The following is a 13480-nucleotide window of genomic DNA, read 5'->3' as shown; positions in this document are numbered from 1 at the left end:
CTTGTCCAACTCCCGCACTGAAATCATCCACATTGCCACCATATGGAGCGGAGAAAACATCACCGGAACTGTTGCACGGACCGGCCGATGCCACCATTCTTCTCTTCAAGATTTCTCTCCTTGCCATATCACGGCGCGGCGTGGGCTTGGGCGACGGCGGCGGGGCCAACATGGCCGGCGACGAGATCGGCCCGAGGGCAAGGGGCGTGCTCGACCTCGACAGTAACGGGGGACAGCATGGGGTCGTCCATGGCGGCGAGGGACGGCCGGGGAGGAGCAGTCGGAGCTTGCGGTGTGGGGGCAATGGTGGCGGAGGGTGCGAGGAGCGGGAAGGGCCGCGCGGAAATGTCCCTCCCGCCAAATCTCACGCGGGGTAAGGGTTGAGCTCGGGTCGGCCTCCCAGCCCGTGAAGATAGAGGTTGGGGGAGAAGATTTGCCGCGCCCCGCAAAAAAATTTGCGGGCCGGAGCGGGATACGGGGTCTGCTCGTGCAGATTTTCTAGCCCCGACTCGTGATTTGGCGGTTATTTTGCGGGTCAGGACGTTTTGCGGGGTCTGCTAGAGTTGCTCTAACCTATTTGCATCGGTATTAGATGCTCGATCTTCAAATACAAAGGTACAATTGAAAAACCTCGCTCATTGCTTAACCTCGCTAATGATGCACCCGCAGTTACCATTTGTTCCTCTTCCAGTATCATTCACCACCTGTTTTGAGTGAGAAGCAATTACAAATTTTTGGATCATCAAATCCTCAGCCAGAGATAAAGCTTCTCTACACGCCATTACTTCGAGTGTAGCCACATCAATAATCCCTTGAACATTCAAAGAAGAACTTCCCAGATATAGTCCTGACTCATCACGGCATACTACTACCGCGGAACCTCTCATCGCGGATTTGACGACACTTGCATCAACGTGAATTTTTGCACACCATTGCGGCGGAGCTCTCGGTCTAGCTGTTGCGGTTGTAGCCTCGGTAGGTGCCCTGACTCCTTTCTGTGATATTAGATCAAGGTCTGCTATGAATCTCTTAATAAATTCATATGTAGCTGAAGGACTCTGATAAATTTCCTCTTATATCACTTGTCTCTTTGCCCACCATATTGCCCATAAAATCACTGATAATTTAACAAAGGCGTCATGTGATAATGTCTATCATCCAAAAGAGCCACTGCTTGGTGCTTGGTTCAGATGTTTCACACAGGTGCTCTGCCAACTCACCATCGACAAGTGCCTAGACACACCTTGCCACGCCATGGTGCATTCAAGCAACGAATGTGTCCAGAAGTCTGCAGCTCCACACAAAGCACAGGAACTAGCCGTTGACATTTTTGTGTGAGCCCTCACATCCTCAGTGGGCAACGAATGCTTCACTAGTCTCCAAAGAAACATGCGAATTTTACCTGGGTCTGGCTTCTTCCATAGTATTTCCCAAGATGATTCATCGTCTCTATCATTACTCGAGGAACCGGAAGTGCCATCTAACCAGGCTTCACGTCTTAATTTTGTGGCGATCAACATCTTATAAGCCCATGTACGAAGGTTGGCTGATATTGGACTGACAGCCCACATTCCACGCACAACCAGGCTGAATTCGCAAGCACCCATAGTGGTGCATGTACAAAGATCGATTAACTAGCCAGAATAGCCCAAAACAGGATTAATTTGCCAGAGGTGTGTAACATGTGCACGTGCGCTTGTGCGTGAGTGTTTGTGTTGTGTGAGTGCACGCAAGCGCGTTTGTTTGTGGTGTGTGTGTCCGCACGTGCGTGCGTGTTACAATTCAGTTTCGTAGGTGCCATGAGATGATTATTTTCAATATTGACATTTCTTTCTTCATTTTATTTCTTCTTGTAGGTAATACCGATGTCTGTTACAAAATTTTACTTCGAATTTTACTTCGAATAAATTTTGTGTTTATTTTTTCTTTTGTTTCGGGTAACACCACTTTTATTAGTCTTTCTTTTTTAATTGATATTTGTATTCCTCCTAATAACATATGTTTATAGTTCTATTTATTACTATTAATAACAAAGTGACTCCGGCTCTAAAAGTTCTACTTTTCTATCTTGTGCAAATGTCTCCCTTTTTTTGTTCCTTACTCGTTATTTTTTTTGCCTTTGCATTCTCCTATATTTGTGTAGGTGACTGTGGTTTGATGTTGCAAACTTGTGACACTACTTAATTTCGCGACAGGTACCTAAAATAAAATTTATTTTTCATGCTAATATATGTGTCGGACTATTGATAAGAAAGGAAAAAAAAAATTCCCGCTTGTGCCTCTGGCTTCTGTTTTTTTCCTGCGTAGTACTTTTGTTGTTATTGATTTTTTTGCTTTTATTTGTTCACACGTCAGCGGTTTGATGCTCAATCCTATGTCATGACTTAATATTATGTTAGAAACTTGAAACAAAATCTAAATATGTAATTAATGAAATAAATTATAACTATTACTAAAGTTGTACTACTTTATACATGCTCTTGCATATTCTTATTGTTGCATATAACGGAAGAGTTTGATAGTAAGTCTTTATGATTTTTGTTCAAGTTAGGGATATTTGTATACTATTAATTATTTTCACTTTATTGTTGATTTACCACTCTCATAATTCATTCTTTCGTAAAAAGAAAGCATGTGTTTTTATTTCTTATTTTAGGTAATACCAATGCCCTTAATTCATTCTATCTTAGAATAACATAAGTTTTTTTATTCATAGTTGGTCTTAGTATAATGTATTTGTTTATAGATAAGAAATAAGTATCCTCAAATTTTTTGGTTGTAGGATTTTCTTCTATATTTGTGCATGTGGCATCGGTTTGACTTCGATGGTGTAACACTATTAAATTTTGTGTTCGTTACTTAAAATGGAATTCATTTTCCTAGTCATATCTATTACTAAGGTTGCACTAGCTTACACTTATTTTTCACAGTACAGAAGAATACATGACTTGTGTAATTTGTGTGCAAATTTTGAGTATAATATTCTACTTCCCGCATAAAAGAAAGACTTTGAAATAAGTATTTATGATTTGTTATTGTTAGTCATAGTTGCACAACATTAATTTTCTGTATTTTCTAATTCTTCTCATTTCTTTTAGGGGTGAACACTCCCATAATCCATTCTTCCTTGAAAAATAATATTCCTTTTGTTTTTTTGCTTGTTCATTTCTTCAGTTAGGTAACACATACGAATACTAGAATTCTTTCTTCCTTGGAAAGAAACTTGGTTTTATTTTCGTATGGAGGCATAAGATCCAAACATACCTGCCTCTGATATGACCAAATATATCACTAGCTTACATATATTCCAGCTGAGTTCTATTAGTAATTATAAAATGCTACCTCCCATCTGAAATAAGTGTGATCACGACGCTTATTTCCGCTCGGAGGGAGTGTTATATTTTCTTGTTGACAACAAAACGCTATGCTATTTATGTTAAGTAGAAAAAAGAGATGGAGATTTATAGAAGCCATGTATCAAGATTTGTAGTTTGCTACCCTGTTTGCATATTTGTTTCTACAAGTTGAAGCATTACGATCATAAATCCCACGGCAAGATGGGTTTATATGCATGTGCATGCATGTAGTTACCGAGCAAGCAAAGCTTGCATGCATGTGCATGTACATGCATGCACTGTGAAGAGGTGGGACAGTCATGAGCCTTTAGTTCCAGTGGATCAATCAGTTCGTAGAGGCAAGCTAGGATACACCGGTGCTGGGTTAACGTGTACCTGGTCAGTATCAGTACGTCTAAGAAACAGGTGGCGCGTCTTTAATTATCCTTCCCGGCGGCATTGGCCGTGGTGGAGCTTGGCATCCCTGAGGGCTTCCCTTCTTGCAATTGTCTTTTTCTTGGGGTCTTTTTTGTGTTTGTGCCTGGACAGGTCACAGGTGTCCGTCTCACGATGTTTTTCGAGCGGTGTCTGCGTGCATGTTGTATCCTTTACTTTGTACTTATAATAGTAATGCGCGGGCACTTCGTAGAAAAAGTGACCGAAACATAAAGTAATTTGAGTTAACTGATGTATAGATCGTCCTTTTTTTTTTCAAAGACGGATGTGTAATTTTTAATTTCAGTAAGATGATCTTTTAAGAATTTGTCAACTTTAATATATGGCCTTTGATATTTCCCCAAAAGGGAAAACGGATGGAAGTAAATTTTGGCAGGCAAATCGATGAAATAGTTGACAATTCCGCAAAACATAATACTTGCAAAAAGTAAAATACAATATAAAAGTTCAGTTTCAAAATTTTGGACGTTAATTGTTAAATTGTGAGCCAAATTATACCGTATTAGACTAGACGTAGTACATACGGAGTGGGTCTTTGCGTTGGTACCGATGCGTACGAGTACAACTCGTTTACTTGTCCTCCAAGAACTCTCATGTATTGCCCTCTTATATACCCCATGTAGTCGCACCTCAGACGGTCTGTCGTCTCGTGCTTGTAATACTTCTTCATCATAGTGATTGCGTCTTCGTGCGTCCGTAGTTTTCTCCCGCAAGAGTTTTCACGTAAAAATCCATATCTCTCGTGTCTTGTTTATTCTCGTTATTATTTAACAAGTGGTATACAGAACTGAGGACAGGAGTTCAAGAGTTTCTTTCCTGCGTGCCGTCCGCCGCGCGATCGGTCCAATCCCAAATCCCGCCGAGGTGTTTCGTTCGTATCACGTGCAGATCCCCCAAGGCTGCAGCTTTTGTCTGATCCGCCGGGTTGCCGTCGTTGCTGCACGTGCAAGACTCAAGTTCCAAGGCATCACCTCATCCACCGAGTTGTCGTGCTACACGTGAAGACATAAGCAAGTACTAGTACTCAAACTAGTACTGCTACGTGAAGGACTACTAGTTGATTACTAGTTCATCTACCTTTTCCATCTTCAATTGCTACGGCCATCAGCGACTACCAGGTGCTATTTACTCTGTTCTTTTGTTCGCATATTAAATTCTGTCAAGAATTATTCCACTTCGATTTGTACTACTTTGTGCACAGTTTATCAACTCATGGCATCCATGAAGTACGATTTTCCGCTGCTGGATCGTGACACAAGGTTTACTCTATGGCAAGTCAAGATGCGGGCGTTGTTGGCACATGCCGACTATGATGTAGCACTGGATAGTTTTGGGAAGAACCGAATTGAGGACTGGACTGCTGAGGAGAAAAGAATTGATTGTAAGGCTTTGTCACAAATTTAACTCCATTTGCATAATAATATTTTGCAGGAAGTTTTGAGCGAGAAAACTGCCGCCGCTCTATGGTTAAAGCTGGAAGGGATTTGCATGACTAAAGATCTCACCAGCAAGATGCATCTGAAACAAAAATTATTCCTGCACAGGTTACCCGAGGGAGGTAATGTTTTGAATCATATTTCAGAATTTAAAGAGATCATATCTGATCTAGCTGCAATGGAGGTTAAGTATGAAGAGGAAGATACTGCTCTAATGTTACAAGGTGTGAAATTGAGTAAGACTCAATGCCCGACCACTGCAGAAGGTAGAGAGAATATGAAAGATGTTCCCTATGCATCAGCCATAGGATCTATCATGTATGCAATGCTGTGTACCAAACCTGATGTGTGCCTTGCTATAAGTTTAGCAGGGAGGTACCAAAGTAATCCAGGAATGGATCACTGGACAGCGGTCAAGAACATCCTGAAATACTTGAAAAGGACTAAGGATATGTTTCTCATATATGGAGGTAACAAAGAGCTCACCGTAAAAGGTTACGTTGATGCAAGCTTTGACACTGATCCGGACGATTCTAAATCGCAAACCGGATACGTGTTTACATTAAACGGTGGAGCTGTCAGTTGGTGCAGTTCTAAACAAAGCGTCGTAGCGGGATCTACATGTGAAGCGGAGTACATAGCTGCTTCGGAAGCAGCGAACGAAGGAGTCTGGATGAAGGAGTTCATATCCGATCTAGGTGTCATACCTAATGCATCGGGTCCAATGAAAATCTTTTGTGACAATACTGGTGCAATTGCCTTGGCAAAGGAATCCAGATTTCACAAAAGGACCAAACACATCAAGAGACGCTTCAACTCCATCCGGGATCTAGTCCAGGTGGGAGACATAGAGATTTGCAAGATACATACGGATCTGAATGTTGCAGACCCGTTGACTAAGCCTCTTCCACGAGCAAAACATGATCAGCACCAAAGCTCCATGGGTGTTAGAATCATTACAGTGTAATCTAGATTATTGACTCTAGTGCAAGTGGGAGACTGAAGGAAATATGCCCTAGAGGCAATAATAAAGTTATTATTTATTTCCTTATAATCATGATAAATGTTTATTATTCATGCTAGAATTGTATTAACCGGAAACATAATACATGTGTGAATACATAGACAAACAAAGTGTCACTAGTATGCCTCTACTTGACTAGCTCGTTAATCAAAGATGGTTATGTTTCCTAACCATGAACAATGAGTTGTTATTTGATTAACGAGGTCACATCATTAGTTGAATGATCTGATTGACATGACCCATTCCATTAGCTTAGCACACGATCGTTTAGTATGTTGCTATTGCTTTCTTCATGACTTATACATGTTCCTATGACTATGAGATTATGCAACTCCCGTTTGCCGGAGGAACACTTTGGGTGCTACCAAACGTCACAACGTAACTGGGTGATTATAAAGGAGCATTACAGGTGTCTCCGAAGGTAGATGTTGGGTTGGCGTATATCGAGATTAGGATTTGTCACTCCGATTGTCGGAGAGGTATCTCTGGGCCCTCTCGGTAATACACATCACATAAGCCTTGCAAGCATTACAACTAATATGTTAGTTGTGAGATGATGTATTACGGAACGAGTAAAGAGACTTGCTGGTAACGAGATTGAACTAGGTATTGGATACCGACGATCGAATCTCGGGCAAGTAACATACCGATGACAAAGGGAACAACGTATGTTGTTATGCGGTCTGACCGATAAAGATCTTCGTAGAATATGTAGGAGCCAATATGGGCATCCAGGTCCCGCTATTGGTTATTGACCGGAGATGTGTCTCGGTCATGTCTACATTGTTCTCGAACCCGTAGGGTCCGCACGCTTAAGGTTACGATGACAGTTATATTATGAGTTTATGCATTTTGATGTACCGAAGGTTGTTCGGAGTCCCGGATGTGATCATGGACATGACGAGGAGTCTCGAAATGGTCGAGACGTAAAAATTGATATATTGGAAGCCTATGTTTGGATATCGGATGTGTTCCGGGTGAAATCGGGATTTTACCGGAATACCGGGAGGGTTACCGGAACCCCCCGGGAGCTATATGGGCCATAGTGGGCCTTGGTGGAAAAGAGAAGAGGCTGCCCTAGATGGGCTGTGCGCCTCCCCCTTCTCCTAGTCCTATTAGGACTAGGAGAGGTGGCCGGCCCCCTCCTCCTCTTTTCCCCCTCCGCGAATCCTATTCCGACTAGGATTGGGGGGGGGGGGAATCCTACTCCTAGAGGGAGTAGGACTCTCCTGCGCCCTCTTCCTTGGCCGGCCAGCCTCCCCCCTCTACTCCTTTATATACGGAGGCAGGGGGCACCTCTAGACACAGAAGTTGATCCACGTGATCTATTCCTTAGCCGTGTGCGGTGCCCCCTGCCACCATATACCTCGATAATACTGTAGCGGAGTTTAGGCGAAGCCCTGCTGCTGTAGTACATCAAGATCGTCACCACGCCGTTGTGCTGACGGAACTCTTCCCCGACACTTTGCTGGATCGGAGTCCGGGGATCGTCATCGAGCTGAACGTGTGCTCGAACTCGGATGTGCCGTAGTTTCGGTGCTTGATCGGTTGGATCGTGAAGACGTACGACTACTTCCTCTACGTCGTGTCATCGCTTCCGCAGTCGGTCTGCGTTGGGTACGTAGACAACACTCTCCCCCTCGTTGCTATGCATCACATGATCTTGCGTGTGCGTAGGAATTTTTTTGAAATTACTACGAAACCCAACACTTGGGATTTAGTAAAATTGCCTAGAGAGAAGAAACGTATTCGTTGCAAGTGGGTTTTCAAGAGGAAAGAAGGTGTTTCTCCTAATGATGAGACAAGATATAAAGCAAGGTTAGTTGCTAAAGGTTACAGTCAGATTCCAGGTATTGACTATAACGAAGTCTTTTCTCCTGTTGTGAAGCATAGCTCTATTCGCACTTTACTCAGTATTGTTGCCCTGCATTATCTTGAGCTTGAACAATTGGATGTTAAAACTGCATTTTTACATGAAGAATTAGAAGAGGATATTTATATGGAACAACATGATGGTTTTGTTATTCCTGAAAAAGAAAAGCTTGTCTGTAAGTTAAAGAAATCTCTTTATGGATTGAAGCAATCCCCAAGACAGTGGTACAAGAGATTTGACACCTTTATGTTCTCTCAAAGTTTCAAAAGGTCTAATTATGATAGTTGTGTTTATTTGAAAACTGTCAAAGGTTCAACTATTTATTTGCTCCTTTATGTTGATGATATGCTACTTGCTGCAAAGACTATGTCAGAGATTAATGAACTAAAGAAGCAATTGAGTAATGAATTTGAGATGAAGGATTTGGGTGCAGCAAAGAAAATACTTGGCATGGAAATATCCAGAGATAGACCATCTGGAAAAGTGTATCTCAGTCAGAAGGGATATATTGATAAAGTTCTTCGTCGTTTTAATATGCATAATGCCAAGCCGGTGAGTACTCCGTTAGCTGCACACTTCAAATTATCATCAGCTTTATGTCCTAAGTCAGATGTAGATATTGAGTACATATCTAGAGTTCCCTATTCGAGTGCAGTTGGTTCACTTATGTATGCCATGGTTTGTTCCCCTCCTGACTTATCATATGCATTGAGTGTTGTCAGTAGATACATGGCTAACCCTGGAAAAGAGCATTGGAAAGCAGTTCAGTGGATTTTCAGATACCTGCGTGGTACTTCTAATGCTTATTTACAGTTTGGGAAAACTGGAGATGGACTTGTTGGTTTTGTTGATTCTGATTTTGCTGGTGATTTGGATAAGAGAAGATCACTCACAGGTTATGTTTTCACCATTGGTGGTTGTGCTGTGAGTTGGAGAGCAACTTTGCAGTCTATTGTTGCTTGTTCCACTACTGATGCCGAGTATATGGCTATTTCTGAGACATGCAAAGAAGCTATCTGGTTGAAAGGTTTATACACTGAGCTTTGTGGAGATTCATCTTGCCCTACCATATTTTCTGACAGTCAAAGTGCCATATATCTTACAAAAAATCCAATGTATCATGAGAGGACAAAGCACATTGATGTTAGATTTCATTATATTCGAGATGTTGTTGCTGAAGGCTATTTGAAGGTATGCAAGATAAGTACTCATGATAATCCTGCTGATATGATGACAAAGCCAGTTCCGACCAATAAGTTTGAGCTTTGCTCAGGCTTAGTTGGTATTTCTCACTAGTCCTATGGACTTTGACGCGCAAGGTGTTTATACTGATTTGGATGGAGTTATCTACTTTCTTCGACTACTGGAGGGAATTTGGCTCAAGGTGGAGATTGTTAAATTGTGAGCCAAACTATATCGTATTGGACTAGACGTAGTACATACGGATTGGGCCTTTGCTTGGTACCGATGCGTACGAGTACAACTCGTTTACTTGTCCTTCAAGGACTCTCATGTATTGCCCTCTTATATACCCCATGTAGTCGCACCTCAGACGGTCTGTCGTCTCGTGCTTGTAATACTTCTTCATCATAATGATTGCGCCTTCGTGCGTCCGTGGTTTCTCCCGCAAGGGTTTCCACGTAAAAATCCGTGTCTCTCGTGTCTCATTTATTCTCGTTATTATCTAACATTAATCATTACTCTCTCTATTCACTTTTATAAGACCTTGAAGACATTTCAGACAATGTACAAAACTGCCCATTTTAAGCTGTCTGAAATGACTTACAAAAGTGAACGAAGGGAGTAGTACATTGTAAACACAGGGAGGGTGTCATATTCGATTTGTTTCGGACCTGTTAAATCAGAACGGTTCCTGGAACTATGAGCTGTTGAATGAATATTTTATCGATGTGGATGTGCAAGAGATCGCGAAGATCAGAGCATCTCCAAGGCTGGAGGAAGATGTGATAGCATGGGGACCAGGTAAACATGGTGTGTTCACTGTTAAATCGGCCTACACTCTGGCCTTTGAGGAAGCACACCTGGCGACAGATGTATCCTCCAGTTCGTCACCGTCCGGTCAGCGGAAGTGTTGGGACTTTATTTGGAAAAGCTGGGCGCCGCCATCGGTGCGCAACTTTGCTTGGAGATTAGCTACTAACTCACTCCCTACTTGGCAGAGGAAACACAAAATCGGGCTCGAGGTTGGGAGCAGATGTCCAGTTTGTGGGAGGGAGGAAGAAGATAACTTTCACCCCTTCGTCAACTGCCAGTTTGGTCGAGACTTGTATCTCGCTATGGCTAAAGTATGGATGATCCCGGAGATAGAATCTATAGAGCATAATGGGAAGGAGTGGCTGCTTCATGTTCTAGAGTGAATGATGTGGGGCGAATGATGGTTTTGATGATATTTTGGAGGAGTTGGTTTGTCCGGAATGAAGTGGTGCACTGCAAGCCTGCACCATCTATGGAGGCCTCTATTCGTTTCTTGCGAAGCTACGTTGATTCCCTGATTGGAATTAAGCTTTACCCACGAGCAGATCCAGCAAAAGGCAAATCTCCAATTGTATATGAAAAACTGGTGCCAGCCGAAGGAGTCATTAGTGCACCAGAGGAGAAAAGATGGAGGCCTCTGGAGCTGGGGTGGATTAAGCTAAATATTGATGGGTCCTTCAGTATGGCTGGTAATGCCGGGGCTGGAATGATCTTACGTGACCATCGAGGGGCTGTTAATTTCTCGGCATGCAGGGTCCTGTATTCCTGTAGAGATGCCTTAGCGACGGAGCTCTGTGCATGCATGGAAGGGGTCTCATTGGCACTCCAACGCAGCGATCTTCCTATAGTGGTGGAAATGGATTCTCTCAAGGCGGTGACCATGATTTCATGTGAAGACGTCGACCGCTCTATTTACGCCTCAATTGTGAAGGAAATTAAGTACCAATTGTCTCTTCGACAATCTTGTAGGAGTATTATTCATATTGCTTGGACCCAAAATAAGGCTAGTGATGCATTAGCTTCGTTTGCTAGATTGCAAGGTAGGACCATGACCTGGCTAGGGGCTGGTCCGGATGAGGTGATGGAGATTGTTTCTCTCGATTGTAATGACTTCTTGATTGAGTAATGCATGTTTTCACCCCACAAAAAAAAATACAGGAAATAATACATAAACACACTCATCATAGTACAACGGATATAAAGCCCCCAACTGCGCTGACTTTCTGGGATTACTTAATTTTATTTAATATGAAGTTTTTCCTTACCGATCTCATGAAAGATAGAATTACCAAACTACACAGGATGAAATGAAATGAGCCGCTCGGGAGAATACAAGTCATATTTCCTTGGGTATGGCTGTAAGGGGGGTGACTAGAGATAACACCACCCCACACTTCTCTGTCATGTCTATCCCAGCCTCCTTGACCTCCGCAGGAAGCTCCCACTCGAACCGATGGAGCAGCGTGCCAAGAATCAGCGGTATCAGCTTCTGTGCAAGCGGCATCCCGGGGCAGATGCGTCGGCCAAGACCGAATGGTATCATGTCAAAGTCTTGCCCCAGCTGGAAGTTCTTGGTCTCGCCGCCGATGAACCTCTCGGGGACGAACTTGTTCGGATCCGACCATGCGTCGGCGCTCCGGTTGATCGCCCACGCGTTGAGGATCACGTTGGTGCCCTTAGGGATCCTGTAGCCATTCACCTCGATGTCAGCCTCCGGTTTGCGAGGTACCAGCGGCACCACCATCCGCAGACGAAGGATCTCTTTGACGACGACTTGGAGGTATGGGAGCCGGGCAATGCCGGATTCTTCCATGAGCGGTTTGTCGCCAAGAACCGTAGCGAGCTCCTCCTTGACCTTGCGCATCACCTCTGGGTTCTGAAGCAGATCCACCATTCCCCACTCGATGAGAGCCGCTGTCGTGCTTGCTCCGGCGCCGTACAAATCCTGATAAGTAAGGTCAGCATGCATATTAATCACATGTTTTGCCATGAATTATCTAGAGCTAGCTAAATGCAAGTGACATGATTCTTGGAAGAGAGAGAGAAGAGATAAGAGACGAGGACGTACGGAGAGGAGTGCTCTCATGACATCATGGCTTAGCAGAGACCCCTCCTGCTTCCATTCGCCGTCCTTATCGAGGACCGTGTCCAGCACGTCCTTCTTGGGCGCCTCTCCGGCTTCCCGGCTACGCAGCCGTAGAGCCACCTGGTCGTCGAAGTGGCGGTACATGATGGCGAAGAGGTTCGTCATCCTGCGTCGCAGGCCCTGGAGGTCGAGCGCGGCGATCGGCGGGAATATGTCGGAGACGTTAGCCGTGCCGAGCATCCCAACGATATCCTCGATGATGTCCCTGAACACGGCCCGTTCCTTGGGCTCCAGGTCGGTGGAGTAGAGCACCCCCAGCAGCAGGCTCAGGATGGAGTCGAGCACCGCGTGCCTGAACACGACGGCGGTGCCGCGCGCGGCGTGGCCCGACACCTCTCGGTGCAGCGCCTCAACGATCTTGGTCTGCAGCAGCGCCCCGGCCCCGGCGGAGATCCGCCTGGGAGCCAGCATCTCTGCGGCGGCGAACTTGCGGATCGCGCGCCACTTGCCGTCCTGGCTCGGGAGCGCGAAGATGGTGTGGGCGCGGTGGCCCATGGCGCTGAGGACGTCCAGGCTCGGGAGGCCGGCGATGTTGTCCACCTTCTTGCCTTCCCCGCCGAACACGGCGCGCAGGGCGTCTGGCGTGGAGATGATCACGTGGGGCACCATGCCGAAGCGGAGGCACATGAGGCCGCCGTAGCGGTCGGCCAGGCGCAGGAACGCGCGGTGCTGCTGGCCGTCCTCCCCGAGGTCGAGGAGGTCGCCGATGATAGGCTTCGGCGGCCAGGGGCCGGGGGAAGGCGGCGGCGAGCGTCACGGAGCAGCTGGAAAATGTACATGGAAAAGAGGACGACGATGAGCCATCCAAGGCATTCAACAAGGAAGGAGGCCATTTTGCTTGGTGAAGTCGACCGCAAAGGAAAGGATGCAGCTTGCCGTGAGTTGGGACGTGCACTGCGGCACATTTATATAGTGCAGATGCACCCCATGAAGGATCTTTACTATGGGTAAAACTGGAGTAAAAAGGAGTAGTTGGAGACGTATTCGGCTGTTGGTGAAGCCTAAGCCGCCCTGGGTGAATAGAAAAGTATATACAGGCACGAGGCTACTATTTTTGGTCTCTTAGGAAACATGCATGAGGCTACTAATTTGGATCGATATCGACGTGCAACCCAATAAGTCAGGGCAACATGCAGGGGGAAAAGGGCCCACTTTCTCCTTGATAGACGAAAATTCAGAGTGTGCTGGTTCAGGGCCATGCAAGCAATATGTCAC

General features: G+C 44.9%; 1 pseudogene across 1 annotated transcript; it reads right to left on the bottom strand.

Annotated features, from left to right (window-relative positions):
* Positions 1–11335: 11335 nt before the first annotated feature.
* LOC125534215 (cytochrome P450 76C2-like) lies at positions 11336–13138 on the bottom strand (annotated as a pseudogene). Its single transcript, XR_015615262.1, has 2 exons — positions 12188–13138; positions 11336–12064 (listed from the first exon to the last, which is right to left on the bottom strand). The product of XR_015615262.1 is annotated as a cytochrome P450 76C2-like (transcript).
* Between the last annotated feature and the right edge of the window lie 342 nt (positions 13139–13480).

The sequence above is a fragment of the Triticum urartu genome, chromosome 2A (genome assembly GCF_056163025.1).
Source record: "Triticum urartu cultivar PI428250 chromosome 2A, HENAU_Tu73, whole genome shotgun sequence".
Lineage (NCBI taxonomy): Eukaryota > Viridiplantae > Streptophyta > Magnoliopsida > Poales > Poaceae > Triticum > Triticum urartu.
The sequence above is the reverse complement of the archived record's forward strand: the minus strand, read 5'-3'. Positions and strand labels throughout refer to the sequence as shown.